Here is a 27,810-nt window from a genome sequence, read left to right as displayed (position 1 = left end):
TAAAGCAGCCCGCCCGCTCGCCTGCCCGCCACAATGGACCTACCTGTGTACACTAGATGGATGTGATGGAATGTACTGTCGTCCCTACATTTCAAGAAGAAGTAAGAATTGCAGTTGCAACAAAGCCTTGCTTGCCTACAAAGAGAGCAGCAATTTGGATTTGTTACTATGTTACCTAGAAGAATAACAAACTGTGCAAGGATGGAGGTTGTAGGAGCAAGGAGAAGTTGTCTGTAAAGTTGGTGGATGCCTATTTTCCATTTTGCAGTCCCTTGTCTCCCTCTTGTGGCCTCCTGGAGGCAACTAGCTGTGCAAAAAAAAGACAGCCTGGCGGCCGGCTGTTGCAGTGTTGCCCTCTCAGGCAACACTGAGTGACTGACTGAGCCTCACCGTCTTATATAAAGTTCAGACGGAACTTTGCACGTGTCATAGTGGAGCCCTCAGGATTCCAGAGCCAGCTTTCTGACATCATAATGGGGCCTCAGAGATAAAAGCCTGGGCCCAGGCAGTGTTGGTCAGTGCTGCTCAGCAGGCAGCACTGGACTGGACTGGATTACAGCTGATACAAGGTGTGAAGGAACAAGGGGTGGCTGTGGGCATGCACTTGCTGCCGCTGCCAGTGTTTATCTGCATGGCAGCAGGGCATTTGGGCGTTGCCAGGAAGGCGTTTTTATGTAGATTCCTCCTCTTTCAGCACTGCATTGTGGTGCAAGCAAAAGAAGCAAATCCTGTCTGGCTTCCTCTCCGGCCTTTATTCACCTCCCGTGTAGCTGTGAGTGTGTGAGCCTGCAGGGCCCCATGGAATTGCCTAGAAGTAGGCTGAATCGCTGCAAGGGCTGAACAGCAGTATCGGGCAGGCTCGGGCAACGCGCGGCCCGTTCGGGTTATCGCTTCTCGGCCTTTTGGCTAAGATCAAGTGTAGTATCTGTTCTTATCAGTTTAATATCTGATACGTCCCCTATCTGGGGACCATATATTAAATGGATTTTTAGAACAGGGAGATGGAAATAGAGCTTGCTCTGTCCACTCCACGCATTGACCTGGTATTGCAGTATTTCCAGGACCGGTGCACCCTTTCCTTATGTGTTGACTAAAAGCAGATTCCAAAAGTGTTTTTTGTCTTTGCTATTGTTTCTGTCTTTCTGAAGGGATCTCCCCTTTTAATCCCATTATTTCAACACCTGTTGGACAATGCATGAGTGATAATGAGCTCATTGATTAAATGCAATTAATGAATAGATTGCCACCTCTTGTTGTGTGTCGTCTGTGTTTCTGTGTTTCCGGCATTTCACATTGGAACACCTCATTCACCTTCCTTGTCTTCTCTCCGCCCTCCCTTTTAGGTAAGTTAAAGAGCTGCACCTGAGCCAGCCACTGATTGATTGATTGATTGATTGATTGATTGATTGATTGATTGATTGATTGATGCAGCACAACAGTCAAATAGTGGAGTGGAGTAGGGGAACAGCAAACAGCCAATAAAGCAGCCCGCCCGCTCGCCTGCCCGCCACAATGGACCTACCTGTGTACACTAGATGGATGTGATGGAATGTACTGTCGTCCCTACATTTCAAGAAGAAGTAAGAATTGCAGTTGCAACAAAGCCTTGCTTGCCTACAAAGAGAGCAGCAATTTGGATTTGTTACTATGTTACCTAGAAGAATAACAAACTGTGCAAGGATGGAGGTTGTAGGAGCAAGGAGAAGTTGTCTGTAAAGTTGGTGGATGCCTATTTTCCATTTTGCAGTCCCTTGTCTCCCTCTTGTGGCCTCCTGGAGGCAACTAGCTGTGCAAAAAAAAGACAGCCTGGCGGCCGGCTGTTGCAGTGTTGCCCTCTCAGGCAACACTGAGTGACTGACTGAGCCTCACTGTCTTATATAAAGTTCAGACGGAACTTTGCACGTGTCATAGTGGAGCCCTCAGGATTCCAGAGCCAGCTTTCTGACATCATAATGGGGCCTCAGAGATAAAAGCCTGGGCCCAGGCAGTGTTGGTCAGTGCTGCTCAGCAGGCAGCACTGGACTGGACTGGATTACAGCTGATACAAGGTGTGAAGGAACAAGGGGTGGCTGTGGGCATGCACTTGCTGCCGCTGCCAGTGTTTATCTGCATGGCAGCAGGGCATTTGGGCGTTGCCAGGAAGGCATTTTTATGTAGATTCCTCCTCTTTCAGCACTGCATTGTGGTGCAAGCAAAAGAAGCAAATCCTGTCTGGCTTCCTCTCCGGCCTTTATTCACCTCCCGTGTAGCTGTGAGTGTGTGAGCCTGCAGGGCCCCATGGAATTGCCTAGAAGTAGGCTGAATCGCTGCAAGGGCTGAACAGCAGTATCGGGCAGGCTCGGGCAACGCGCGGCCCGTTCGGGTTATCGCTTCTCGGCCTTTTGGCTAAGATCAAGTGTAGTATCTGTTCTTATCAGTTTAATATCTGATACGTCCCCTATCTGGGGACCATATATTAAATGGATTTTTAGAACAGGGAGATGGAAATAGAGCTTGCTCTGTCCACTCCACGTATTGACCTGGTATTGCAGTATTTCCAGGACCGGTGCACCCTTTCCTTATGTGTTGACTAAAAGCAGATTCCAAAAGTGTTTTTTGTCTTTGCTATTGTTTCTGTCTTTCTGAAGGGATCTCCCTTTTTAATCCCATTATTTCAACACCTGTTGGACAATGCATGAGTGATAATGAGCTCATTGATTAAATGCAATTAATGAATAGATTGCCACCTCTTGTTGTGTGTCGTCTGTGTTTCTGTGTTTCCGGCATTTCACATTGGAACACCTCATTCACCTTCCTTGTCTTCTCTCCGCCCTCCCTTTTAGGTAAGTTAAAGAGCTGCACCTGAGCCAGCCACTGATTGATTGATTGATTGATTGATTGATTGATTGATTGATTGATTGATTGCAGCACAACAGTCAAATAGTGGAGTGGAGTAGGGGAACAGCAAACAGCCAATAAAGCAGCCCGCCCGCTCGCCTGCCCGCCACAATGGACCTACCTGTGTACACTAGATGGATGTGATGGAATGTACTGTCGTCCCTACATTTCAAGAAGAAGTAAGAATTGCAGTTGCAACAAAGCCTTGCTTGCCTACAAAGAGAGCAGCAATTTGGATTTGTTACTATGTTACCTAGAAGAATAACAAACTGTGCAAGGATGGAGGTTGTAGGAGCAAGGAGAAGTTGTCTGTAAAGTTGGTGGATGCCTATTTTCCATTTTGCAGTCCCTTGTCTCCCTCTTGTGGCCTCCTGGAGGCAACTAGCTGTGCAAAAAAAAGACAGCCTGGCGGCCGGCTGTTGCAGTGTTGCCCTCTCAGGCAACACTGAGTGACTGACTGAGCCTCACCGTCTTATATAAAGTTCAGACGGAACTTTGCACGTGTCATAGTGGAGCCCTCAGGATTCCAGAGCCAGCTTTCTGACATCATAATGGGGCCTCAGAGATAAAAGCCTGGGCCCAGGCAGTGTTGGTCAGTGCTGCTCAGCAGGCAGCACTGGACTGGACTGGATTACAGCTGATACAAGGTGTGAAGGAACAAGGGGTGGCTGTGGGCATGCACTTGCTGCCGCTGCCAGTGTTTATCTGCATGGCAGCAGGGCATTTGGGCGTTGCCAGGAAGGCGTTTTTATGTAGATTCCTCCTCTTTCAGCACTGCATTGTGGTGCAAGCAAAAGAAGCAAATCCTGTCTGGCTTCCTCTCCGGCCTTTATTCACCTCCCGTGTAGCTGTGAGTGTGTGAGCCTGCAGGGCCCCATGGAATTGCCTAGAAGTAGGCTGAATCGCTGCAAGGGCTGAACAGCAGTATCGGGCAGGCTCGGGCAACGCGCGGCCCGTTCGGGTTATCGCTTCTCGGCCTTTTGGCTAAGATCAAGTGTAGTATCTGTTCTTATCAGTTTAATATCTGATACGTCCCCTATCTGGGGACCATATATTAAATGGATTTTTAGAACAGGGAGATGGAAATAGAGCTTGCTCTGTCCACTCCACGCATTGACCTGGTATTGCAGTATTTCCAGGACCGGTGCACCCTTTCCTTATGTGTTGACTAAAAGCAGATTCCAAAAGTGTTTTTTGTCTTTGCTATTGTTTCTGTCTTGATCTCCCCTTTTAATCCCATTATTTCAACACCTGTTGGACAATGCATGAGTGATAATGAGCTCATTGATTAAATGCAATTAATGAATAGATTGCCACCTCTTGTTGTGTGTCGTCTGTGTTTCTGTGTTTCCGGCATTTCACATTGGAACACCTCATTCACCTTCCTTGTCTTCTCTCCGCCCTCCCTTTTAGGTAAGTTAAAGAGCTGCACCTGAGCCAGCCACTGATTGATTGATTGATTGATTGATTGATTGATTGATTGATTGATTGATTGATTGATTGATTGATTGATTGATTGATGCAGCACAACAGTCAAATAGTGGAGTGGAGTAGGGGAACAGCAAACAGCCAATAAAGCAGCCCGCCCGCTCGCCTGCCCGCCACAATGGACCTACCTGTGTACACTAGATGGATGTGATGGAATGTACTGTCGTCCCTACATTTCAAGAAGAAGTAAGAATTGCAGTTGCAACAAAGCCTTGCTTGCCTACAAAGAGAGCAGCAATTTGGATTTGTTACTATGTTACCTAGAAGAATAACAAACTGTGCAAGGATGGAGGTTGTAGGAGCAAGGAGAAGTTGTCTGTAAAGTTGGTGGATGCCTATTTTCCATTTTGCAGTCCCTTGTCTCCCTCTTGTGGCCTCCTGGAGGCAACTAGCTGTGCAAAAAAAAGACAGCCTGGCGGCCGGCTGTTGCAGTGTTGCCCTCTCAGGCAACACTGAGTGACTGACTGAGCCTCACCGTCTTATATAAAGTTCAGACGGAACTTTGCACGTGTCATAGTGGAGCCCTCAGGATTCCAGAGCCAGCTTTCTGACATCATAATGGGGCCTCAGAGATAAAAGCCTGGGCCCAGGCAGTGTTGGTCAGTGCTGCTCAGCAGGCAGCACTGGACTGGACTGGATTACAGCTGATACAAGGTGTGAAGGAACAAGGGGTGGCTGTGGGCATGCACTTGCTGCCGCTGCCAGTGTTTATCTGCATGGCAGCAGGGCATTTGGGCGTTGCCAGGAAGGCGTTTTTATGTAGATTCCTCCTCTTTCAGCACTGCATTGTGGTGCAAGCAAAAGAAGCAAATCCTGTCTGGCTTCCTCTCCGGCCTTTATTCACCTCCCGTGTAGCTGTGAGTGTGTGAGCCTGCAGGGCCCCATGGAATTGCCTAGAAGTAGGCTGAATCGCTGCAAGGGCTGAACAGCAGTATCGGGCAGGCTCGGGCAACGCGCGGCCCGTTCGGGTTATCGCTTCTCGGCCTTTTGGCTAAGATCAAGTGTAGTATCTGTTCTTATCAGTTTAATATCTGATACGTCCCCTATCTGGGGACCATATATTAAATGGATTTTTAGAACAGGGAGATGGAAATAGAGCTTGCTCTGTCCACTCCACGCATTGACCTGGTATTGCAGTATTTCCAGGACCGGTGCACCCTTTCCTTATGTGTTGACTAAAAGCAGATTCCAAAAGTGTTTTTTGTCTTTGCTATTGTTTCTGTCTTTCTGAAGGGATCTCCCCTTTTAATCCCATTATTTCAACACCTGTTGGACAATGCATGAGTGATAATGAGCTCATTGATTAAATGCAATTAATGAATAGATTGCCACCTCTTGTTGTGTGTCGTCTGTGTTTCTGTGTTTCCGGCATTTCACATTGGAACACCTCATTCACCTTCCTTGTCTTCTCTCCGCCCTCCCTTTTAGGTAAGTTAAAGAGCTGCACCTGAGCCAGCCACTGATTGATTGATTGATTGATTGATTGATTGATTGATTGATTGATGCAGCACAACAGTCAAATAGTGGAGTGGAGTAGGGGAACAGCAAACAGCCAATAAAGCAGCCCGCCCGCTCGCCTGCCCGCCACAATGGACCTACCTGTGTACACTAGATGGATGTGATGGAATGTACTGTCGTCCCTACATTTCAAGAAGAAGTAAGAATTGCAGTTGCAACAAAGCCTTGCTTGCCTACAAAGAGAGCAGCAATTTGGATTTGTTACTATGTTACCTAGAAGAATAACAAACTGTGCAAGGATGGAGGTTGTAGGAGCAAGGAGAAGTTGTCTGTAAAGTTGGTGGATGCCTATTTTCCATTTTGCAGTCCCTTGTCTCCCTCTTGTGGCCTCCTGGAGGCAACTAGCTGTGCAAAAAAAAGACAGCCTGGCGGCCGGCTGTTGCAGTGTTGCCCTCTCAGGCAACACTGAGTGACTGACTGAGCCTCACCGTCTTATATAAAGTTCAGACGGAACTTTGCACGTGTCATAGTGGAGCCCTCAGGATTCCAGAGCCAGCTTTCTGACATCATAATGGGGCCTCAGAGATAAAAGCCTGGGCCCAGGCAGTGTTGGTCAGTGCTGCTCAGCAGGCAGCACTGGACTGGACTGGATTACAGCTGATACAAGGTGTGAAGGAACAAGGGGTGGCTGTGGGCATGCACTTGCTGCCGCTGCCAGTGTTTATCTGCATGGCAGCAGGGCATTTGGGCGTTGCCAGGAAGGCGTTTTTATGTAGATTCCTCCTCTTTCAGCACTGCATTGTGGTGCAAGCAAAAGAAGCAAATCCTGTCTGGCTTCCTCTCCGGCCTTTATTCACCTCCCGTGTAGCTGTGAGTGTGTGAGCCTGCAGGGCCCCATGGAATTGCCTAGAAGTAGGCTGAATCGCTGCAAGGGCTGAACAGCAGTATCGGGCAGGCTCGGGCAACGCGCGGCCCGTTCGGGTTATCGCTTCTCGGCCTTTTGGCTAAGATCAAGTGTAGTATCTGTTCTTATCAGTTTAATATCTGATACGTCCCCTATCTGGGGACCATATATTAAATGGATTTTTAGAACAGGGAGATGGAAATAGAGCTTGCTCTGTCCACTCCACGCATTGACCTGGTATTGCAGTATTTCCAGGACCGGTGCACCCTTTCCTTATGTGTTGACTAAAAGCAGATTCCAAAAGTGTTTTTTGTCTTTGCTATTGTTTCTGTCTTTCTGAAGGGATCTCCCCTTTTAATCCCATTATTTCAACACCTGTTGGACAATGCATGAGTGATAATGAGCTCATTGATTAAATGCAATTAATGAATAGATTGCCACCTCTTGTTGTGTGTCGTCTGTGTTTCTGTGTTTCCGGCATTTCACATTGGAACACCTCATTCACCTTCCTTGTCTTCTCTCCGCCCTCCCTTTTAGGTAAGTTAAAGAGCTGCACCTGAGCCAGCCACTGATTGATTGATTGATTGATTGATTGATTGATTGATTGATTGATTGATGCAGCACAACAGTCAAATAGTGGAGTGGAGTAGGGGAACAGCAAACAGCCAATAAAGCAGCCCGCCCGCTCGCCTGCCCGCCACAATGGACCTACCTGTGTACACTAGATGGATGTGATGGAATGTACTGTCGTCCCTACATTTCAAGAAGAAGTAAGAATTGCAGTTGCAACAAAGCCTTGCTTGCCTACAAAGAGAGCAGCAATTTGGATTTGTTACTATGTTACCTAGAAGAATAACAAACTGTGCAAGGATGGAGGTTGTAGGAGCAAGGAGAAGTTGTCTGTAAAGTTGGTGGATGCCTATTTTCCATTTTGCAGTCCCTTGTCTCCCTCTTGTGGCCTCCTGGAGGCAACTAGCTGTGCAAAAAAAAGACAGCCTGGCGGCCGGCTGTTGCAGTGTTGCCCTCTCAGGCAACACTGAGTGACTGACTGAGCCTCACCGTCTTATATAAAGTTCAGACGGAACTTTGCACGTGTCATAGTGGAGCCCTCAGGATTCCAGAGCCAGCTTTCTGACATCATAATGGGGCCTCAGAGATAAAAGCCTGGGCCCAGGCAGTGTTGGTCAGTGCTGCTCAGCAGGCAGCACTGGACTGGACTGGATTACAGCTGATACAAGGTGTGAAGGAACAAGGGGTGGCTGTGGGCATGCACTTGCTGCCGCTGCCAGTGTTTATCTGCATGGCAGCAGGGCATTTGGGCGTTGCCAGGAAGGCGTTTTTATGTAGATTCCTCCTCTTTCAGCACTGCATTGTGGTGCAAGCAAAAGAAGCAAATCCTGTCTGGCTTCCTCTCCGGCCTTTATTCACCTCCCGTGTAGCTGTGAGTGTGTGAGCCTGCAGGGCCCCATGGAATTGCCTAGAAGTAGGCTGAATCGCTGCAAGGGCTGAACAGCAGTATCGGGCAGGCTCGGGCAACGCGCGGCCCGTTCGGGTTATCGCTTCTCGGCCTTTTGGCTAAGATCAAGTGTAGTATCTGTTCTTATCAGTTTAATATCTGATACGTCCCCTATCTGGGGACCATATATTAAATGGATTTTTAGAACAGGGAGATGGAAATAGAGCTTGCTCTGTCCACTCCACGCATTGACCTGGTATTGCAGTATTTCCAGGACCGGTGCACCCTTTCCTTATGTGTTGACTAAAAGCAGATTCCAAAAGTGTTTTTTGTCTTTGCTATTGTTTCTGTCTTTCTGAAGGGATCTCCCCTTTTAATCCCATTATTTCAACACCTGTTGGACAATGCATGAGTGATAATGAGCTCATTGATTAAATGCAATTAATGAATAGATTGCCACCTCTTGTTGTGTGTCGTCTGTGTTTCTGTGTTTCCGGCATTTCACATTGGAACACCTCATTCACCTTCCTTGTCTTCTCTCCGCCCTCCCTTTTAGGTAAGTTAAAGAGCTGCACCTGAGCCAGCCACTGATTGATTGATTGATTGATTGATTGATTGATTGATTGATGCAGCACAACAGTCAAATAGTGGAGTGGAGTAGGGGAACAGCAAACAGCCAATAAAGCAGCCCGCCCGCTCGCCTGCCCGCCACAATGGACCTACCTGTGTACACTAGATGGATGTGATGGAATGTACTGTCGTCCCTACATTTCAAGAAGAAGTAAGAATTGCAGTTGCAACAAAGCCTTGCTTGCCTACAAAGAGAGCAGCAATTTGGATTTGTTACTATGTTACCTAGAAGAATAACAAACTGTGCAAGGATGGAGGTTGTAGGAGCAAGGAGAAGTTGTCTGTAAAGTTGGTGGATGCCTATTTTCCATTTTGCAGTCCCTTGTCTCCCTCTTGTGGCCTCCTGGAGGCAACTAGCTGTGCAAAAAAAAGACAGCCTGGCGGCCGGCTGTTGCAGTGTTGCCCTCTCAGGCAACACTGAGTGACTGACTGAGCCTCACCGTCTTATATAAAGTTCAGACGGAACTTTGCACGTGTCATAGTGGAGCCCTCAGGATTCCAGAGCCAGCTTTCTGACATCATAATGGGGCCTCAGAGATAAAAGCCTGGGCCCAGGCAGTGTTGGTCAGTGCTGCTCAGCAGGCAGCACTGGACTGGACTGGATTACAGCTGATACAAGGTGTGAAGGAACAAGGGGTGGCTGTGGGCATGCACTTGCTGCCGCTGCCAGTGTTTATCTGCATGGCAGCAGGGCATTTGGGCGTTGCCAGGAAGGCGTTTTTATGTAGATTCCTCCTCTTTCAGCACTGCATTGTGGTGCAAGCAAAAGAAGCAAATCCTGTCTGGCTTCCTCTCCGGCCTTTATTCACCTCCCGTGTAGCTGTGAGTGTGTGAGCCTGCAGGGCCCCATGGAATTGCCTAGAAGTAGGCTGAATCGCTGCAAGGGCTGAACAGCAGTATCGGGCAGGCTCGGGCAACGCGCGGCCCGTTCGGGTTATCGCTTCTCGGCCTTTTGGCTAAGATCAAGTGTAGTATCTGTTCTTATCAGTTTAATATCTGATACGTCCCCTATCTGGGGACCATATATTAAATGGATTTTTAGAACAGGGAGATGGAAATAGAGCTTGCTCTGTCCACTCCACGCATTGACCTGGTATTGCAGTATTTCCAGGACCGGTGCACCCTTTCCTTATGTGTTGACTAAAAGCAGATTCCAAAAGTGTTTTTTGTCTTTGCTATTGTTTCTGTCTTTCTGAAGGGATCTCCCCTTTTAATCCCATTATTTCAACACCTGTTGGACAATGCATGAGTGATAATGAGCTCATTGATTAAATGCAATTAATGAATAGATTGCCACCTCTTGTTGTGTGTCGTCTGTGTTTCTGTGTTTCCGGCATTTCACATTGGAACACCTCATTCACCTTCCTTGTCTTCTCTCCGCCCTCCCTTTTAGGTAAGTTAAAGAGCTGCACCTGAGCCAGCCACTGATTGATTGATTGATTGATTGATTGATTGATTGATTGATTGATTGATGCAGCACAACAGTCAAATAGTGGAGTGGAGTAGGGGAACAGCAAACAGCCAATAAAGCAGCCCGCCCGCTCGCCTGCCCGCCACAATGGACCTACCTGTGTACACTAGATGGATGTGATGGAATGTACTGTCGTCCCTACATTTCAAGAAGAAGTAAGAATTGCAGTTGCAACAAAGCCTTGCTTGCCTACAAAGAGAGCAGCAATTTGGATTTGTTACTATGTTACCTAGAAGAATAACAAACTGTGCAAGGATGGAGGTTGTAGGAGCAAGGAGAAGTTGTCTGTAAAGTTGGTGGATGCCTATTTTCCATTTTGCAGTCCCTTGTCTCCCTCTTGTGGCCTCCTGGAGGCAACTAGCTGTGCAAAAAAAAGACAGCCTGGCGGCCGGCTGTTGCAGTGTTGCCCTCTCAGGCAACACTGAGTGACTGACTGAGCCTCACCGTCTTATATAAAGTTCAGACGGAACTTTGCACGTGTCATAGTGGAGCCCTCAGGATTCCAGAGCCAGCTTTCTGACATCATAATGGGGCCTCAGAGATAAAAGCCTGGGCCCAGGCAGTGTTGGTCAGTGCTGCTCAGCAGGCAGCACTGGACTGGACTGGATTACAGCTGATACAAGGTGTGAAGGAACAAGGGGTGGCTGTGGGCATGCACTTGCTGCCGCTGCCAGTGTTTATCTGCATGGCAGCAGGGCATTTGGGCGTTGCCAGGAAGGCGTTTTTATGTAGATTCCTCCTCTTTCAGCACTGCATTGTGGTGCAAGCAAAAGAAGCAAATCCTGTCTGGCTTCCTCTCCGGCCTTTATTCACCTCCCGTGTAGCTGTGAGTGTGTGAGCCTGCAGGGCCCCATGGAATTGCCTAGAAGTAGGCTGAATCGCTGCAAGGGCTGAACAGCAGTATCGGGCAGGCTCGGGCAACGCGCGGCCCGTTCGGGTTATCGCTTCTCGGCCTTTTGGCTAAGATCAAGTGTAGTATCTGTTCTTATCAGTTTAATATCTGATACGTCCCCTATCTGGGGACCATATATTAAATGGATTTTTAGAACAGGGAGATGGAAATAGAGCTTGCTCTGTCCACTCCACGCATTGACCTGGTATTGCAGTATTTCCAGGACCGGTGCACCCTTTCCTTATGTGTTGACTAAAAGCAGATTCCAAAAGTGTTTTTTGTCTTTGCTATTGTTTCTGTCTTTCTGAAGGGATCTCCCCTTTTAATCCCATTATTTCAACACCTGTTGGACAATGCATGAGTGATAATGAGCTCATTGATTAAATGCAATTAATGAATAGATTGCCACCTCTTGTTGTGTGTCGTCTGTGTTTCTGTGTTTCCGGCATTTCACATTGGAACACCTCATTCACCTTCCTTGTCTTCTCTCCGCCCTCCCTTTTAGGTAAGTTAAAGAGCTGCACCTGATTGATTGATTGATTGATTGATTGATTGATTGATTGATGCAGCACAACAGTCAAATAGTGGAGTGGAGTAGGGGAACAGCAAACAGCCAATAAAGCAGCCCGCCCGCTCGCCTGCCCGCCACAATGGACCTACCTGTGTACACTAGATGGATGTGATGGAATGTACTGTCGTCCCTACATTTCAAGAAGAAGTAAGAATTGCAGTTGCAACAAAGCCTTGCTTGCCTACAAAGAGAGCAGCAATTTGGATTTGTTACTATGTTACCTAGAAGAATAACAAACTGTGCAAGGATGGAGGTTGTAGGAGCAAGGAGAAGTTGTCTGTAAAGTTGGTGGATGCCTATTTTCCATTTTGCAGTCCCTTGTCTCCCTCTTGTGGCCTCCTGGAGGCAACTAGCTGTGCAAAAAAAAAGACAGCCTGGCGGCCGGCTGTTGCAGTGTTGCCCTCTCAGGCAACACTGAGTGACTGACTGAGCCTCACCGTCTTATATAAAGTTCAGACGGAACTTTGCACGTGTCATAGTGGAGCCCTCAGGATTCCAGAGCCAGCTTTCTGACATCATAATGGGGCCTCAGAGATAAAAGCCTGGGCCCAGGCAGTGTTGGTCAGTGCTGCTCAGCAGGCAGCACTGGACTGGACTGGATTACAGCTGATACAAGGTGTGAAGGAACAAGGGGTGGCTGTGGGCATGCACTTGCTGCCGCTGCCAGTGTTTATCTGCATGGCAGCAGGGCATTTGGGCGTTGCCAGGAAGGCATTTTTATGTAGATTCCTCCTCTTTCAGCACTGCATTGTGGTGCAAGCAAAAGAAGCAAATCCTGTCTGGCTTCCTCTCCGGCCTTTATTCACCTCCCGTGTAGCTGTGAGTGTGTGAGCCTGCAGGGCCCCATGGAATTGCCTAGAAGTAGGCTGAATCGCTGCAAGGGCTGAACAGCAGTATCGGGCAGGCTCGGGCAACGCGCGGCCCGTTCGGGTTATCGCTTCTCGGCCTTTTGGCTAAGATCAAGTGTAGTATCTGTTCTTATCAGTTTAATATCTGATACGTCCCCTATCTGGGGACCATATATTAAATGGATTTTTAGAACAGGGAGATGGAAATAGAGCTTGCTCTGTCCACTCCACGCATTGACCTGGTATTGCAGTATTTCCAGGACCGGTGCACCCTTTCCTTATGTGTTGACTAAAAGCAGATTCCAAAAGTGTTTTTTGTCTTTGCTATTGTTTCTGTCTTTCTGAAGGGATCTCCCCTTTTAATCCCATTATTTCAACACCTGTTGGACAATGCATGAGTGATAATGAGCTCATTGATTAAATGCAATTAATGAATAGATTGCCACCTCTTGTTGTGTGTCGTCTGTGTTTCTGTGTTTCCGGCATTTCACATTGGAACACCTCATTCACCTTCCTTGTCTTCTCTCCGCCCTCCCTTTTAGGTAAGTTAAAGAGCTGCACCTGAGCCAGCCACTGATTGATTGATTGATTGATTGATTGATTGATTGATTGATTGATTGATTGATTGATGCAGCACAACAGTCAAATAGTGGAGTGGAGTAGGGGAACAGCAAACAGCCAATAAAGCAGCCCGCCCGCTCGCCTGCCCGCCACAATGGACCTACCTGTGTACACTAGATGGATGTGATGGAATGTACTGTCGTCCCTACATTTCAAGAAGAAGTAAGAATTGCAGTTGCAACAAAGCCTTGCTTGCCTACAAAGAGAGCAGCAATTTGGATTTGTTACTATGTTACCTAGAAGAATAACAAACTGTGCAAGGATGGAGGTTGTAGGAGCAAGGAGAAGTTGTCTGTAAAGTTGGTGGATGCCTATTTTCCATTTTGCAGTCCCTTGTCTCCCTCTTGTGGCCTCCTGGAGGCAACTAGCTGTGCAAAAAAAAGACAGCCTGGCGGCCGGCTGTTGCAGTGTTGCCCTCTCAGGCAACACTGAGTGACTGACTGAGCCTCACCGTCTTATATAAAGTTCAGACGGAACTTTGCACGTGTCATAGTGGAGCCCTCAGGATTCCAGAGCCAGCTTTCTGACATCATAATGGGGCCTCAGAGATAAAAGCCTGGGCCCAGGCAGTGTTGGTCAGTGCTGCTCAGCAGGCAGCACTGGACTGGACTGGATTACAGCTGATACAAGGTGTGAAGGAACAAGGGGTGGCTGTGGGCATGCACTTGCTGCCGCTGCCAGTGTTTATCTGCATGGCAGCAGGGCATTTGGGCGTTGCCAGGAAGGCGTTTTTATGTAGATTACTCCTCTTTCAGCACTGCATTGTGGTGCAAGCAAAAGAAGCAAATCCTGTCTGGCTTCCTCTCCGGCCTTTATTCACCTCCCGTGTAGCTGTGAGTGTGTGAGCCTGCAGGGCCCCATGGAATTGCCTAGAAGTAGGCTGAATCGCTGCAAGGGCTGAACAGCAGTATCGGGCAGGCTCGGGCAACGCGCGGCCCGTTCGGGTTATCGCTTCTCGGCCTTTTGGCTAAGATCAAGTGTAGTATCTGTTCTTATCAGTTTAATATCTGATACGTCCCCTATCTGGGGACCATATATTAAATGGATTTTTAGAACAGGGAGATGGAAATAGAGCTTGCTCTGTCCACTCCACGCATTGACCTGGTATTGCAGTATTTCCAGGACCGGTGCACCCTTTCCTTATGTGTTGACTAAAAGCAGATTCCAAAAGTGTTTTTTGTCTTTGCTATTGTTTCTGTCTTTCTGAAGGGATCTCCCCTTTTAATCCCATTATTTCAACACCTGTTGGACAATGCATGAGTGATAATGAGCTCATTGATTAAATGCAATTAATGAATAGATTGCCACCTCTTGTTGTGTGTCGTCTGTGTTTCTGTGTTTCCGGCATTTCACATTGGAACACCTCATTCACCTTCCTTGTCTTCTCTCCGCCCTCCCTTTTAGGTAAGTTAAAGAGCTGCACCTGATTGATTGATTGATTGATTGATTGATTGATTGATTGATTGATTGATGCAGCACAACAGTCAAATAGTGGAGTGGAGTAGGGGAACAGCAAACAGCCAATAAAGCAGCCCGCCCGCTCGCCTGCCCGCCACAATGGACCTACCTGTGTACACTAGATGGATGTGATGGAATGTACTGTCGTCCCTACATTTCAAGAAGAAGTAAGAATTGCAGTTGCAACAAAGCCTTGCTTGCCTACAAAGAGAGCAGCAATTTGGATTTGTTACTATGTTACCTAGAAGAATAACAAACTGTGCAAGGATGGAGGTTGTAGGAGCAAGGAGAAGTTGTCTGTAAAGTTGGTGGATGCCTATTTTCCATTTTGCAGTCCCTTGTCTCCCTCTTGTGGCCTCCTGGAGGCAACTAGCTGTGCAAAAAAAAGACAGCCTGGCGGCCGGCTGTTGCAGTGTTGCCCTCTCAGGCAACACTGAGTGACTGACTGAGCCTCACCGTCTTATATAAAGTTCAGACGGAACTTTGCACGTGTCATAGTGGAGCCCTCAGGATTCCAGAGCCAGCTTTCTGACATCATAATGGGGCCTCAGAGATAAAAGCCTGGGCCCAGGCAGTGTTGGTCAGTGCTGCTCAGCAGGCAGCACTGGACTGGACTGGATTACAGCTGATACAAGGTGTGAAGGAACAAGGGGTGGCTGTGGGCATGCACTTGCTGCCGCTGCCAGTGTTTATCTGCATGGCAGCAGGGCATTTGGGCGTTGCCAGGAAGGCGTTTTTATGTAGATTCCTCCTCTTTCAGCACTGCATTGTGGTGCAAGCAAAAGAAGCAAATCCTGTCTGGCTTCCTCTCCGGCCTTTATTCACCTCCCGTGTAGCTGTGAGTGTGTGAGCCTGCAGGGCCCCATGGAATTGCCTAGAAGTAGGCTGAATCGCTGCAAGGGCTGAACAGCAGTATCGGGCAGGCTCGGGCAACGCGCGGCCCGTTCGGGTTATCGCTTCTCGGCCTTTTGGCTAAGATCAAGTGTAGTATCTGTTCTTATCAGTTTAATATCTGATACGTCCCCTATCTGGGGACCATATATTAAATGGATTTTTAGAACAGGGAGATGGAAATAGAGCTTGCTCTGTCCACTCCACGCATTGACCTGGTATTGCAGTATTTCCAGGACCGGTGCACCCTTTCCTTATGTGTTGACTAAAAGCAGATTCCAAAAGTGTTTTTTGTCTTTGCTATTGTTTCTGTCTTTCTGAAGGGATCTCCCCTTTTAATCCCATTATTTCAACACCTGTTGGACAATGCATGAGTGATAATGAGCTCATTGATTAAATGCAATTAATGAATAGATTGCCACCTCTTGTTGTGTGTCGTCTGTGTTTCTGTGTTTCCGGCATTTCACATTGGAACACCTCATTCACCTTCCTTGTCTTCTCTCCGCCCTCCCTTTTAGGTAAGTTAAAGAGCTGCACCTGATTGATTGATTGATTGATTGATTGATTGATTGATTGATTGATTGATTGATTGATTGATGCAGCACAACAGTCAAATAGTGGAGTGGAGTAGGGGAACAGCAAACAGCCAATAAAGCAGCCCGCCCGCTCGCCTGCCCGCCACAATGGACCTACCTGTGTACACTAGATGGATGTGATGGAATGTACTGTCGTCCCTACATTTCAAGAAGAAGTAAGAATTGCAGTTGCAACAAAGCCTTGCTTGCCTACAAAGAGAGCAGCAATTTGGATTTGTTACTATGTTACCTAGAAGAATAACAAACTGTGCAAGGATGGAGGTTGTAGGAGCAAGGAGAAGTTGTCTGTAAAGTTGGTGGATGCCTATTTTCCATTTTGCAGTCCCTTGTCTCCCTCTTGTGGCCTCCTGGAGGCAACTAGCTGTGCAAAAAAAAGACAGCCTGGCGGCCGGCTGTTGCAGTGTTGCCCTCTCAGGCAACACTGAGTGACTGACTGAGCCTCACCGTCTTATATAAAGTTCAGACGGAACTTTGCACGTGTCATAGTGGAGCCCTCAGGATTCCAGAGCCAGCTTTCTGACATCATAATGGGGCCTCAGAGATAAAAGCCTGGGCCCAGGCAGTGTTGGTCAGTGCTGCTCAGCAGGCAGCACTGGACTGGACTGGATTACAGCTGATACAAGGTGTGAAGGAACAAGGGGTGGCTGTGGGCATGCACTTGCTGCCGCTGCCAGTGTTTATCTGCATGGCAGCAGGGCATTTGGGCGTTGCCAGGAAGGCGTTTTTATGTAGATTACTCCTCTTTCAGCACTGCATTGTGGTGCAAGCAAAAGAAGCAAATCCTGTCTGGCTTCCTCTCCGGCCTTTATTCACCTCCCGTGTAGCTGTGAGTGTGTGAGCCTGCAGGGCCCCATGGAATTGCCTAGAAGTAGGCTGAATCGCTGCAAGGGCTGAACAGCAGTATCGGGCAGGCTCGGGCAACGCGCGGCCCGTTCGGGTTATCGCTTCTCGGCCTTTTGGCTAAGATCAAGTGTAGTATCTGTTCTTATCAGTTTAATATCTGATACGTCCCCTATCTGGGGACCATATATTAAATGGATTTTTAGAACAGGGAGATGGAAATAGAGCTTGCTCTGTCCACTCCACGCATTGACCTGGTATTGCAGTATTTCCAGGACCGGTGCACCCTTTCCTTATGTGTTGACTAAAAGCAGATTCCAAAAGTGTTTTTTGTCTTTGCTATTGTTTCTGTCTTTCTGAAGGGATCTCCCCTTTTAATCCCATTATTTCAACACCTGTTGGACAATGCATGAGTGATAATGAGCTCATTGATTAAATGCAATTAATGAATAGATTGCCACCTCTTGTTGTGTGTCGTCTGTGTTTCTGTGTTTCCGGCATTTCACATTGGAACACCTCATTCACCTTCCTTGTCTTCTCTCCGCCCTCCCTTTTAGGTAAGTTAAAGAGCTGCACCTGAGCCAGCCACTGATTGATTGATTGATTGATTGATTGATTGATTGATTGATTGATTGATTGATTGATTGATTGATTGATTGATGCAGCACAACAGTCAAATAGTGGAGTGGAGTAGGGGAACAGCAAACAGCCAATAAAGCAGCCCGCCCGCTCGCCTGCCCGCCACAATGGACCTACCTGTGTACACTAGATGGATGTGATGGAATGTACTGTCGTCCCTACATTTCAAGAAGAAGTAAGAATTGCAGTTGCAACAAAGCCTTGCTTGCCTACAAAGAGAGCAGCAATTTGGATTTGTTACTATGTTACCTAGAAGAATAACAAACTGTGCAAGGATGGAGGTTGTAGGAGCAAGGAGAAGTTGTCTGTAAAGTTGGTGGATGCCTATTTTCCATTTTGCAGTCCCTTGTCTCCCTCTTGTGGCCTCCTGGAGGCAACTAGCTGTGCAAAAAAAAGACAGCCTGGCGGCCGGCTGTTGCAGTGTTGCCCTCTCAGGCAACACTGAGTGACTGACTGAGCCTCACCGTCTTATATAAAGTTCAGACGGAACTTTGCACGTGTCATAGTGGAGCCCTCAGGATTCCAGAGCCAGCTTTCTGACATCATAATGGGGCCTCAGAGATAAAAGCCTGGGCCCAGGCAGTGTTGGTCAGTGCTGCTCAGCAGGCAGCACTGGACTGGACTGGATTACAGCTGATACAAGGTGTGAAGGAACAAGGGGTGGCTGTGGGCATGCACTTGCTGCCGCTGCCAGTGTTTATCTGCATGGCAGCAGGGCATTTGGGCGTTGCCAGGAAGGCGTTTTTATGTAGATTCCTCCTCTTTCAGCACTGCATTGTGGTGCAAGCAAAAGAAGCAAATCCTGTCTGGCTTCCTCTCCGGCCTTTATTCACCTCCCGTGTAGCTGTGAGTGTGTGAGCCTGCAGGGCCCCATGGAATTGCCTAGAAGTAGGCTGAATCGCTGCAAGGGCTGAACAGCAGTATCGGGCAGGCTCGGGCAACGCGCGGCCCGTTCGGGTTATCGCTTCTCGGCCTTTTGGCTAAGATCAAGTGTAGTATCTGTTCTTATCAGTTTAATATCTGATACGTCCCCTATCTGGGGACCATATATTAAATGGATTTTTAGAACAGGGAGATGGAAATAGAGCTTGCTCTGTCCACTCCACGCATTGACCTGGTATTGCAGTATTTCCAGGACCGGTGCACCCTTTCCTTATGTGTTGACTAAAAGCAGATTCCAAAAGTGTTTTTTGTCTTTGCTATTGTTTCTGTCTTTCTGAAGGGATCTCCCCTTTTAATCCCATTATTTCAACACCTGTTGGACAATGCATGAGTGATAATGAGCTCATTGATTAAATGCAATTAATGAATAGATTGCCACCTCTTGTTGTGTGTCGTCTGTGTTTCTGTGTTTCCGGCATTTCACATTGGAACACCTCATTCACCTTCCTTGTCTTCTCTCCGCCCTCCCTTTTAGGTAAGTTAAAGAGCTGCACCTGAGCCAGCCACTGATTGATTGATTGATTGATTGATTGATTGATTGATTGATTGATTGATTGATTGATTGATGCAGCACAACAGTCAAATAGTGGAGTGGAGTAGGGGAACAGCAAACAGCCAATAAAGCAGCCCGCCCGCTCGCCTGCCCGCCACAATGGACCTACCTGTGTACACTAGATGGATGTGATGGAATGTACTGTCGTCCCTACATTTCAAGAAGAAGTAAGAATTGCAGTTGCAACAAAGCCTTGCTTGCCTACAAAGAGAGCAGCAATTTGGATTTGTTACTATGTTACCTAGAAGAATAACAAACTGTGCAAGGATGGAGGTTGTAGGAGCAAGGAGAAGTTGTCTGTAAAGTTGGTGGATGCCTATTTTCCATTTTGCAGTCCCTTGTCTCCCTCTTGTGGCCTCCTGGAGGCAACTAGCTGTGCAAAAAAAAGACAGCCTGGCGGCCGGCTGTTGCAGTGTTGCCCTCTCAGGCAACACTGAGTGACTGACTGAGCCTCACCGTCTTATATAAAGTTCAGACGGAACTTTGCACGTGTCATAGTGGAGCCCTCAGGATTCCAGAGCCAGCTTTCTGACATCATAATGGGGCCTCAGAGATAAAAGCCTGGGCCCAGGCAGTGTTGGTCAGTGCTGCTCAGCAGGCAGCACTGGACTGGACTGGATTACAGCTGATACAAGGTGTGAAGGAACAAGGGGTGGCTGTGGGCATGCACTTGCTGCCGCTGCCAGTGTTTATCTGCATGGCAGCAGGGCATTTGGGCGTTGCCAGGAAGGCGTTTTTATGTAGATTCCTCCTCTTTCAGCACTGCATTGTGGTGCAAGCAAAAGAAGCAAATCCTGTCTGGCTTCCTCTCCGGCCTTTATTCACCTCCCGTGTAGCTGTGAGTGTGTGAGCCTGCAGGGCCCCATGGAATTGCCTAGAAGTAGGCTGAATCGCTGCAAGGGCTGAACAGCAGTATCGGGCAGGCTCGGGCAACGCGCGGCCCGTTCGGGTTATCGCTTCTCGGCCTTTTGGCTAAGATCAAGTGTAGTATCTGTTCTTATCAGTTTAATATCTGATACGTCCCCTATCTGGAGACCATATATTAAATGGATTTTTAGAACAGGGAGATGGAAATAGAGCTTGCTCTGTCCACTCCACGCATTGACCTGGTATTGCAGTATTTCCAGGACCGGTGCACCCTTTCCTTATGTGTTGACTAAAAGCAGATTCCAAAAGTGTTTTTTGTCTTTGCTATTGTTTCTGTCTTTCTGAAGGGATCTCCCCTTTTAATCCCATTATTTCAACACCTGTTGGACAATGCATGAGTGATAATGAGCTCATTGATTAAATGCAATTAATGAATAGATTGCCACCTCTTGTTGTGTGTCGTCTGTGTTTCTGTGTTTCCGGCATTTCACATTGGAACACCTCATTCACCTTCCTTGTCTTCTCTCCGCCCTCCCTTTTAGGTAAGTTAAAGAGCTGCACCTGAGCCAGCCACTTATTGATTGATTGATTGATTGATTGATTAATTGATTGATTGATTGATTGATTGATTGATTGATTGATTGATGCAGCACAACAGTCAAATAGTGGAGTGGAGTAGGGGAACAGCAAACAGCCAATAAAGCAGCCCGCCCGCTCGCCTGCCCGCCACAATGGACCTACCTGTGTACACTAGATGGATGTGATGGAATGTACTGTCGTCCCTACATTTCAAGAAGAAGTAAGAATTGCAGTTGCAACAAAGCCTTGCTTGCCTACAAAGAGAGCAGCAATTTGGATTTGTTACTATGTTACCTAGAAGAATAACAAACTGTGCAAGGATGGAGGTTGTAGGAGCAAGGAGAAGTTGTCTGTAAAGTTGGTGGATGCCTATTTTCCATTTTGCAGTCCCTTGTCTCCCTCTTGTGGCCTCCTGGAGGCAACTAGCTGTGCAAAAAAAAGACAGCCCGGCGGCCGGCTGTTGCAGTGTTGCCCTCTCAGGCAACACTGAGTGACTGACTGAGCCTCACCGTCTTATATAAAGTTCAGACGGAACTTTGCACGTGTCATAGTGGAGCCCTCAGGATTCCAGAGCCAGCTTTCTGACATCATAATGGGGCCTCAGAGATAAAAGCCTGGGCCCAGGCAGTGTTGGTCAGTGCTGCTCAGCAGGCAGCACTGGACTGGACTGGATTACAGCTGATACAAGGTGTGAAGGAACAAGGGGTGGCTGTGGGCATGCACTTGCTGCCGCTGCCAGTGTTTATCTGCATGGCAGCAGGGCATTTGGGCGTTGCCAGGAAGGCGTTTTTATGTAGATTCCTCCTCTTTCAGCACTGCATTGTGGTGCAAGCAAAAGAAGCAAATCCTGTCTGGCTTCCTCTCCGGCCTTTATTCACCTCCCGTGTAGCTGTGAGTGTGTGAGCCTGCAGGGCCCCATGGAATTGCCTAGAAGTAGGCTGAATCGCTGCAAGGGCTGAACAGCAGTATCGGGCAGGCTCGGGCAACGCGCGGCCCGTTCGGGTTATCGCTTCTCGGCCTTTTGGCTAAGATCAAGTGTAGTATCTGTTCTTATCAGTTTAATATCTGATACGTCCCCTATCTGGAGACCATATATTAAATGGATTTTTAGAACAGGGAGATGGAAATAGAGCTTGCTCTGTCCACTCCACGCATTGACCTGGTATTGCAGTATTTCCAGGACCGGTGCACCCTTTCCTTATGTGTTGACTAAAAGCAGATTCCAAAAGTGTTTTTTGTCTTTGCTATTGTTTCTGTCTTTCTGAAGGGATCTCCCCTTTTAATCCCATTATTTCAACACCTGTTGGACAATGCATGAGTGATAATGAGCTCATTGATTAAATGCAATTAATGAATAGATTGCCACCTCTTGTTGTGTGTCGTCTGTGTTTCTGTGTTTCCGGCATTTCACATTGGAACACCTCATTCACCTTCCTTGTCTTCTCTCCGCCCTCCCTTTTAGGTAAGTTAAAGAGCTGCACCTGAGCCAGCCACTGATTGATTGATTGATTGATTGATTGAATAATTGATTGATTGATTGATTGATTGATTGATTGATTGATTGATTGATGCAGCACAACAGTCAAATAGTGGAGTGGAGTAGGGGAACAGCAAACAGCCAATAAAGCAGCCCGCCCGCTCGCCTGCCCGCCACAATGGACCTACCTGTGTACACTAGATGGATGTGATGGAATGTACTGTCGTCCCTACATTTCAAGAAGAAGTAAGAATTGCAGTTGCAACAAAGCCTTGCTTGCCTACAAAGAGAGCAGCAATTTGGATTTGTTACTATGTTACCTAGAAGAATAACAAACTGTGCAAGGATGGAGGTTGTAGGAGCAAGGAGAAGTTGTCTGTAAAGTTGGTGGATGCCTATTTTCCATTTTGCAGTCCCTTGTCTCCCTCTTGTGGCCTCCTGGAGGCAACTAGCTGTGCAAAAAAAAGACAGCCTGGCGGCCGGCTGTTGCAGTGTTGCCCTCTCAGGCAACACTGAGTGACTGACTGAGCCTCACCGTCTTATATAAAGTTCAGACGGAACTTTGCACGTGTCATAGTGGAGCCCTCAGGATTCCAGAGCCAGCTTTCTGACATCATAATGGGGCCTCAGAGATAAAAGCCTGGGCCCAGGCAGTGTTGGTCAGTGCTGCTCAGCAGGCAGCACTGGACTGGACTGGATTACAGCTGATACAAGGTGTGAAGGAACAAGGGGTGGCTGTGGGCATGCACTTGCTGCCGCTGCCAGTGTTTATCTGCATGGCAGCAGGGCATTTGGGCGTTGCCAGGAAGGCGTTTTTATGTAGATTCCTCCTCTTTCAGCACTGCATTGTGGTGCAAGCAAAAGAAGCAAATCCTGTCTGGCTTCCTCTCCGGCCTTTATTCACCTCCCGTGTAGCTGTGAGTGTGTGAGCCTGCAGGGCCCCATGGAATTGCCTAGAAGTAGGCTGAATCGCTGCAAGGGCTGAACAGCAGTATCGGGCAGGCTCGGGCAACGCGCGGCCCGTTCGGGTTATCGCTTCTCGGCCTTTTGGCTAAGATCAAGTGTAGTATCTGTTCTTATCAGTTTAATATCTGATACGTCCCCTATCTGGGGACCATATATTAAATGGATTTTTAGAACAGGGAGATGGAAATAGAGCTTGCTCTGTCCACTCCACGCATTGACCTGGTATTGCAGTATTTCCAGGACCGGTGCACCCTTTCCTTATGTGTTGACTAAAAGCAGATTCCAAAAGTGTTTTTTGTCTTTGCTATTGTTTCTGTCTTTCTGAAGGGATCTCCCCTTTTAATCCCATTATTTCAACACCTGTTGGACAATGCATGAGTGATAATGAGCTCATTGATTAAATGCAATTAATGAATAGATTGCCACCTCTTGTTGTGTGTCGTCTGTGTTTCTGTGTTTCCGGCATTTCACATTGGAACACCTCATTCACCTTCCTTGTCTTCTCTCCGCCCTCCCTTTTAGGTAAGTTAAAGAGCTGCACCTGAGCCAGCCACTGATTGATTGATTGATTGATTGATTGATTGATTGATTGATTGATGCAGCACAACAGTCAAATAGTGGAGTGGAGTAGGGGAACAGCAAACAGCCAATAAAGCAGCCCGCCCGCTCGCCTGCCCGCCACAATGGACCTACCTGTGTACACTAGATGGATGTGATGGAATGTACTGTCGTCCCTACATTTCAAGAAGAAGTAAGAATTGCAGTTGCAACAAAGCCTTGCTTGCCTACAAAGAGAGCAGCAATTTGGATTTGTTACTATGTTACCTAGAAGAATAACAAACTGTGCAAGGATGGAGGTTGTAGGAGCAAGGAGAAGTTGTCTGTAAAGTTGGTGGATGCCTATTTTCCATTTTGCAGTCCCTTGTCTCCCTCTTGTGGCCTCCTGGAGGCAACTAGCTGTGCAAAAAAAAGACAGCCTGGCGGCCGGCTGTTGCAGTGTTGCCCTCTCAGGCAACACTGAGTGACTGACTGAGCCTCACCGTCTTATATAAAGTTCAGACGGAACTTTGCACGTGTCATAGTGGAGCCCTCAGGATTCCAGAGCCAGCTTTCTGACATCATAATGGGGCCTCAGAGATAAAAGCCTGGGCCCAGGCAGTGTTGGTCAGTGCTGCTCAGCAGGCAGCACTGGACTGGACTGGATTACAGCTGATACAAGGTGTGAAGGAACAAGGGGTGGCTGTGGGCATGCACTTGCTGCCGCTGCCAGTGTTTATCTGCATGGCAGCAGGGCATTTGGGCGTTGCCAGGAAGGCGTTTTTATGTAGATTCCTCCTCTTTCAGCACTGCATTGTGGTGCAAGCAAAAGAAGCAAATCCTGTCTGGCTTCCTCTCCGGCCTTTATTCACCTCCCGTGTAGCTGTGAGTGTGTGAGCCTGCAGGGCCCCATGGAATTGCCTAGAAGTAGGCTGAATCGCTGCAAGGGCTGAACAGCAGTATCGGGCAGGCTCGGGCAACGCGCGGCCCGTTCGGGTTATCGCTTCTCGGCCTTTTGGCTAAGATCAAGTGTAGTATCTGTTCTTATCAGTTTAATATCTGATACGTCCCCTATCTGGGGACCATATATTAAATGGATTTTTAGAACAGGGAGATGGAAATAGAGCTTGCTCTGTCCACTCCACGCATTGACCTGGTATTGCAGTATTTCCAGGACCGGTGCACCCTTTCCTTATGTGTTGACTAAAAGCAGATTCCAAAAGTGTTTTTTGTCTTTGCTATTGTTTCTGTCTTTCTGAAGGGATCTCCCCTTTTAATCCCATTATTTCAACACCTGTTGGACAATGCATGAGTGATAATGAGCTCATTGATTAAATGCAATTAATGAATAGATTGCCACCTCTTGTTGTGTGTCGTCTGTGTTTCTGTGTTTCCGGCATTTCACATTGGAACACCTCATTCACCTTCCTTGTCTTCTCTCCGCCCTCCCTTTTAGGTAAGTTAAAGAGCTGCACCTGAGCCAGCCACTGATTGATTGATTGATTGATTGATTGATTGATTGATTGATTGATTGATGCAGCACAACAGTCAAATAGTGGAGTGGAGTAGGGGAACAGCAAACAGCCAATAAAGCAGCCCGCCCGCTCGCCTGCCCGCCACAATGGACCTACCTGTGTACACTAGATGGATGTGATGGAATGTACTGTCGTCCCTACATTTCAAGAAGAAGTAAGAATTGCAGTTGCAACAAAGCCTTGCTTGCCTACAAAGAGAGCAGCAATTTGGATTTGTTACTATGTTACCTAGAAGAATAACAAACTGTGCAAGGATGGAGGTTGTAGGAGCAAGGAGAAGTTGTCTGTAAAGTTGGTGGATGCCTATTTTCCATTTTGCAGTCCCTTGTCTCCCTCTTGTGGCCTCCTGGAGGCAACTAGCTGTGCAAAAAAAAGACAGCCTGGCGGCCGGCTGTTGCAGTGTTGCCCTCTCAGGCAACACTGAGTGACTGACTGAGCCTCACCGTCTTATATAAAGTTCAGACGGAACTTTGCACGTGTCATAGTGGAGCCCTCAGGATTCCAGAGCCAGCTTTCTGACATCATAATGGGGCCTCAGAGATAAAAGCCTGGGCCCAGGCAGTGTTGGTCAGTGCTGCTCAGCAGGCAGCACTGGACTGGACTGGATTACAGCTGATACAAGGTGTGAAGGAACAAGGGGTGGCTGTGGGCATGCACTTGCTGCCGCTGCCAGTGTTTATCTGCATGGCAGCAGGGCATTTGGGCGTTGCCAGGAAGGCGTTTTTATGTAGATTCCTCCTCTTTCAGCACTGCATTGTGGTGCAAGCAAAAGAAGCAAATCCTGTCTGGCTTCCTCTCCGGCCTTTATTCACCTCCCGTGTAGCTGTGAGTGTGTGAGCCTGCAGGGCCCCATGGAATTGCCTAGAAGTAGGCTGAATCGCTGCAAGGGCTGAACAGCAGTATCGGGCAGGCTCGGGCAACGCGCGGCCCGTTCGGGTTATCGCTTCTCGGCCTTTTGGCTAAGATCAAGTGTAGTATCTGTTCTTATCAGTTTAATATCTGATACGTCCCCTATCTGGGGACCATATATTAAATGGATTTTTAGAACAGGGAGATGGAAATAGAGCTTGCTCTGTCCACTCCACGCATTGACCTGGTATTGCAGTATTTCCAGGACCGGTGCACCCTTTCCTTATGTGTTGACTAAAAGCAGATTCCAAAAGTGTTTTTTGTCTTTGCTATTGTTTCTGTCTTTATGAAGGGATCTCCCCTTTTAATCCCATTATTTCAACACCTGTTGGACAATGCATGAGTGATAATGAGCTCATTGATTAAATGCAATTAATGAATAGATTGCCACCTCTTGTTGTGTGTCGTCTGTGTTTCTGTGTTTCCGGCATTTCACATTGGAACACCTCATTCACCTTCCTTGTCTTCTCTCCGCCCTCCCTTTTAGGTAAGTTAAAGAGCTGCACCTGAGCCAGCCACTGATTGATTGATTGATTGATTGATTGATTGATTGATTGATTGATTGATGCAGCACAACAGTCAAATAGTGGAGTGGAGTAGGGGAACAGCAAACAGCCAATAAAGCAGCCCGCCCGCTCGCCTGCCCGCCACAATGGACCTACCTGTGTACACTAGATGGATGTGATGGAATGTACTGTCGTCCCTACATTTCAAGAAGAAGTAAGAATTGCAGTTGCAACAAAGCCTTGCTTGCCTACAAAGAGAGCAGCAATTTGGATTTGTTACTATGTTACCTAGAAGAATAACAAACTGTGCAAGGATGGAGGTTGTAGGAGCAAGGAGAAGTTGTCTGTAAAGTTGGTGGATGCCTATTTTCCATTTTGCAGTCCCTTGTCTCCCTCTTGTGGCCTCCTGGAGGCAACTAGCTGTGCAAAAAAAAGACAGCCTGGCGGCCGGCTGTTGCAGTGTTGCCCTCTCAGGCAACACTGAGTGACTGACTGAGCCTCACCGTCTTATATAAAGTTCAGACGGAACTTTGCACGTGTCATAGTGGAGCCCTCAGGATTCCAGAGCCAGCTTTCTGACATCATAATGGGGCCTCAGAGATAAAAGCCTGGGCCCAGGCAGTGTTGGTCAGTGCTGCTCAGCAGGCAGCACTGGACTGGACTGGATTACAGCTGATACAAGGTGTGAAGGAACAAGGGGTGGCTGTGGGCATGCACTTGCTGCCGCTGCCAGTGTTTATCTGCATGGCAGCAGGGCATTTGGGCGTTGCCAGGAAGGCGTTTTTATGTAGATTCCTCCTCTTTCAGCACTGCATTGTGGTGCAAGCAAAAGAAGCAAATCCTGTCTGGCTTCCTCTCCGGCCTCTATTCACCTCCCGTGTAGCTGTGAGTGTGTGAGCCTGCAGGGCCCCATGGAATTGCCTAGAAGTAGGCTGAATCGCTGCAAGGGCTGAACAGCAGTATCGGGCAGGCTCGGGCAACGCGCGGCCCGTTCGGGTTATCGCTTCTCGGCCTTTTGGCTAAGATCAAGTGTAGTATCTGTTCTTATCAGTTTAATATCTGATACGTCCCCTATCTGGAGACCATATATTAAATGGATTTTTAGAACAGGGAGATGGAAATAGAGCTTGCTCTGTCCACTCCACGCATTGACCTGGTATTGCAGTATTTCCAGGACCGGTGCACCCTTTCCTTATGTGTTGACTAAAAGCAGATTCCAAAAGTGTTTTTTGTCTTTGCTATTGTTTCTGTCTTTCTGAAGGGATCTCCCCTTTTAATCCCATTATTTCAACACCTGTT

The 27,810-nt window shown here is 47.8% G+C and overlaps 19 non-coding genes across 19 annotated transcripts; all 19 read left to right on the top strand.

The window, feature by feature from the left end:
• Window positions 1–886: 886 nt before the first annotated feature.
• LOC142689775 (U2 spliceosomal RNA) lies at window positions 887–1,077 on the top strand. The gene has a single exon (XR_012858616.1). It is a non-coding gene; the product is annotated as a U2 spliceosomal RNA (small nuclear RNA).
• A 1,288-nt stretch (window positions 1,078–2,365) lies between these two features.
• LOC142689995 (U2 spliceosomal RNA) lies at window positions 2,366–2,556 on the top strand. Its single transcript, XR_012858815.1, has one exon. It is a non-coding gene; the product is annotated as a U2 spliceosomal RNA (small nuclear RNA).
• Window positions 2,557–3,841: 1,285 nt separating this feature from the next.
• LOC142689774 (U2 spliceosomal RNA) lies at window positions 3,842–4,032 on the top strand. The gene has a single exon (XR_012858615.1). It is a non-coding gene; the product is annotated as a U2 spliceosomal RNA (small nuclear RNA).
• A 1,304-nt stretch (window positions 4,033–5,336) lies between these two features.
• On the top strand, window positions 5,337–5,527 carry LOC142689773 (U2 spliceosomal RNA). Its single transcript, XR_012858614.1, has one exon. It is a non-coding gene; the product is annotated as a U2 spliceosomal RNA (small nuclear RNA).
• A 1,280-nt stretch (window positions 5,528–6,807) lies between these two features.
• Window positions 6,808–6,998, top strand: LOC142689771 (U2 spliceosomal RNA). The gene has a single exon (XR_012858612.1). It is a non-coding gene; the product is annotated as a U2 spliceosomal RNA (small nuclear RNA).
• Window positions 6,999–8,282: 1,284 nt separating this feature from the next.
• Window positions 8,283–8,473, top strand: LOC142689770 (U2 spliceosomal RNA). Its single transcript, XR_012858611.1, has one exon. It is a non-coding gene; the product is annotated as a U2 spliceosomal RNA (small nuclear RNA).
• A 1,276-nt stretch (window positions 8,474–9,749) lies between these two features.
• Window positions 9,750–9,940, top strand: LOC142689769 (U2 spliceosomal RNA). The gene has a single exon (XR_012858610.1). It is a non-coding gene; the product is annotated as a U2 spliceosomal RNA (small nuclear RNA).
• Window positions 9,941–11,224: 1,284 nt separating this feature from the next.
• LOC142689768 (U2 spliceosomal RNA) lies at window positions 11,225–11,415 on the top strand. The gene has a single exon (XR_012858609.1). It is a non-coding gene; the product is annotated as a U2 spliceosomal RNA (small nuclear RNA).
• Window positions 11,416–12,680: 1,265 nt separating this feature from the next.
• LOC142689767 (U2 spliceosomal RNA) lies at window positions 12,681–12,871 on the top strand. Its single transcript, XR_012858608.1, has one exon. It is a non-coding gene; the product is annotated as a U2 spliceosomal RNA (small nuclear RNA).
• Window positions 12,872–14,163: 1,292 nt separating this feature from the next.
• On the top strand, window positions 14,164–14,354 carry LOC142689766 (U2 spliceosomal RNA). The gene has a single exon (XR_012858607.1). It is a non-coding gene; the product is annotated as a U2 spliceosomal RNA (small nuclear RNA).
• Window positions 14,355–15,626: 1,272 nt separating this feature from the next.
• LOC142689764 (U2 spliceosomal RNA) lies at window positions 15,627–15,817 on the top strand. The gene has a single exon (XR_012858606.1). It is a non-coding gene; the product is annotated as a U2 spliceosomal RNA (small nuclear RNA).
• A 1,284-nt stretch (window positions 15,818–17,101) lies between these two features.
• Window positions 17,102–17,292, top strand: LOC142689763 (U2 spliceosomal RNA). The gene has a single exon (XR_012858605.1). It is a non-coding gene; the product is annotated as a U2 spliceosomal RNA (small nuclear RNA).
• A 1,308-nt stretch (window positions 17,293–18,600) lies between these two features.
• Window positions 18,601–18,791, top strand: LOC142689762 (U2 spliceosomal RNA). The gene has a single exon (XR_012858604.1). It is a non-coding gene; the product is annotated as a U2 spliceosomal RNA (small nuclear RNA).
• Window positions 18,792–20,087: 1,296 nt separating this feature from the next.
• On the top strand, window positions 20,088–20,278 carry LOC142690002 (U2 spliceosomal RNA). Its single transcript, XR_012858821.1, has one exon. It is a non-coding gene; the product is annotated as a U2 spliceosomal RNA (small nuclear RNA).
• Window positions 20,279–21,586: 1,308 nt separating this feature from the next.
• On the top strand, window positions 21,587–21,777 carry LOC142690001 (U2 spliceosomal RNA). Its single transcript, XR_012858820.1, has one exon. It is a non-coding gene; the product is annotated as a U2 spliceosomal RNA (small nuclear RNA).
• Window positions 21,778–23,089: 1,312 nt separating this feature from the next.
• On the top strand, window positions 23,090–23,280 carry LOC142689761 (U2 spliceosomal RNA). Its single transcript, XR_012858603.1, has one exon. It is a non-coding gene; the product is annotated as a U2 spliceosomal RNA (small nuclear RNA).
• Window positions 23,281–24,560: 1,280 nt separating this feature from the next.
• On the top strand, window positions 24,561–24,751 carry LOC142689759 (U2 spliceosomal RNA). The gene has a single exon (XR_012858601.1). It is a non-coding gene; the product is annotated as a U2 spliceosomal RNA (small nuclear RNA).
• Window positions 24,752–26,035: 1,284 nt separating this feature from the next.
• Window positions 26,036–26,226, top strand: LOC142689758 (U2 spliceosomal RNA). The gene has a single exon (XR_012858600.1). It is a non-coding gene; the product is annotated as a U2 spliceosomal RNA (small nuclear RNA).
• A 1,284-nt stretch (window positions 26,227–27,510) lies between these two features.
• Window positions 27,511–27,701, top strand: LOC142690000 (U2 spliceosomal RNA). The gene has a single exon (XR_012858819.1). It is a non-coding gene; the product is annotated as a U2 spliceosomal RNA (small nuclear RNA).
• Window positions 27,702–27,810: the final 109 nt, after the last annotated feature.

This window comes from Rhinoderma darwinii, assembly GCF_050947455.1.
Source record: "Rhinoderma darwinii isolate aRhiDar2 chromosome 5 unlocalized genomic scaffold, aRhiDar2.hap1 SUPER_5_unloc_32, whole genome shotgun sequence".
NCBI lineage: Eukaryota > Metazoa > Chordata > Amphibia > Anura > Rhinodermatidae > Rhinoderma > Rhinoderma darwinii.
The sequence above is the reverse complement of the archived record's forward strand: the minus strand, read 5'-3'. Positions and strand labels throughout refer to the sequence as shown.